Raw genomic sequence first — 435 nt, 5'->3', positions numbered from 1 at the left:
GTATAAATTCGTTTTATCAAAAGGTTAAATATCTTCTCCTGAACACCCTACAGAGTACAGATGCCTATCCCATGGACTAGGGGTTAGATAATATGGTTAAATTATTTCAAAAATTGAATGATGGCATGCATTTTGAATCATAGGACAGATCTTTCTCTATGATATTATGGATATCTCATTTTTTTAGTCTTAAAGACCCGATAACTTTCGAAAAAATGCAGATAGCAAGTTGAAATTTGGTATGATTATAGCTCTTACGATACTGAAGGTTGTTATTTTGTATGGGCACAATCAGTCGAGTAGTTTTGGAGATATTCAATTTTTTGTATAAATTCATTTTAGATAGAATTTTATTTCGACGGTTTAAGTAGTATAGTAAGGCCGGTTCTGGATAAAAAACGTCCAAAACGATCCATCTGAGAATGGCGAACGGGG

Source organism: Diachasma alloeum, unplaced genomic scaffold (genome assembly GCF_001412515.2).
Source record: "Diachasma alloeum isolate Michigan unplaced genomic scaffold, Dall2.0 Dall_scaffold_00650, whole genome shotgun sequence".
Classification (NCBI taxonomy): domain Eukaryota; kingdom Metazoa; phylum Arthropoda; class Insecta; order Hymenoptera; family Braconidae; genus Diachasma; species Diachasma alloeum.
Note: the sequence above shows the minus strand (reverse complement) of the source record.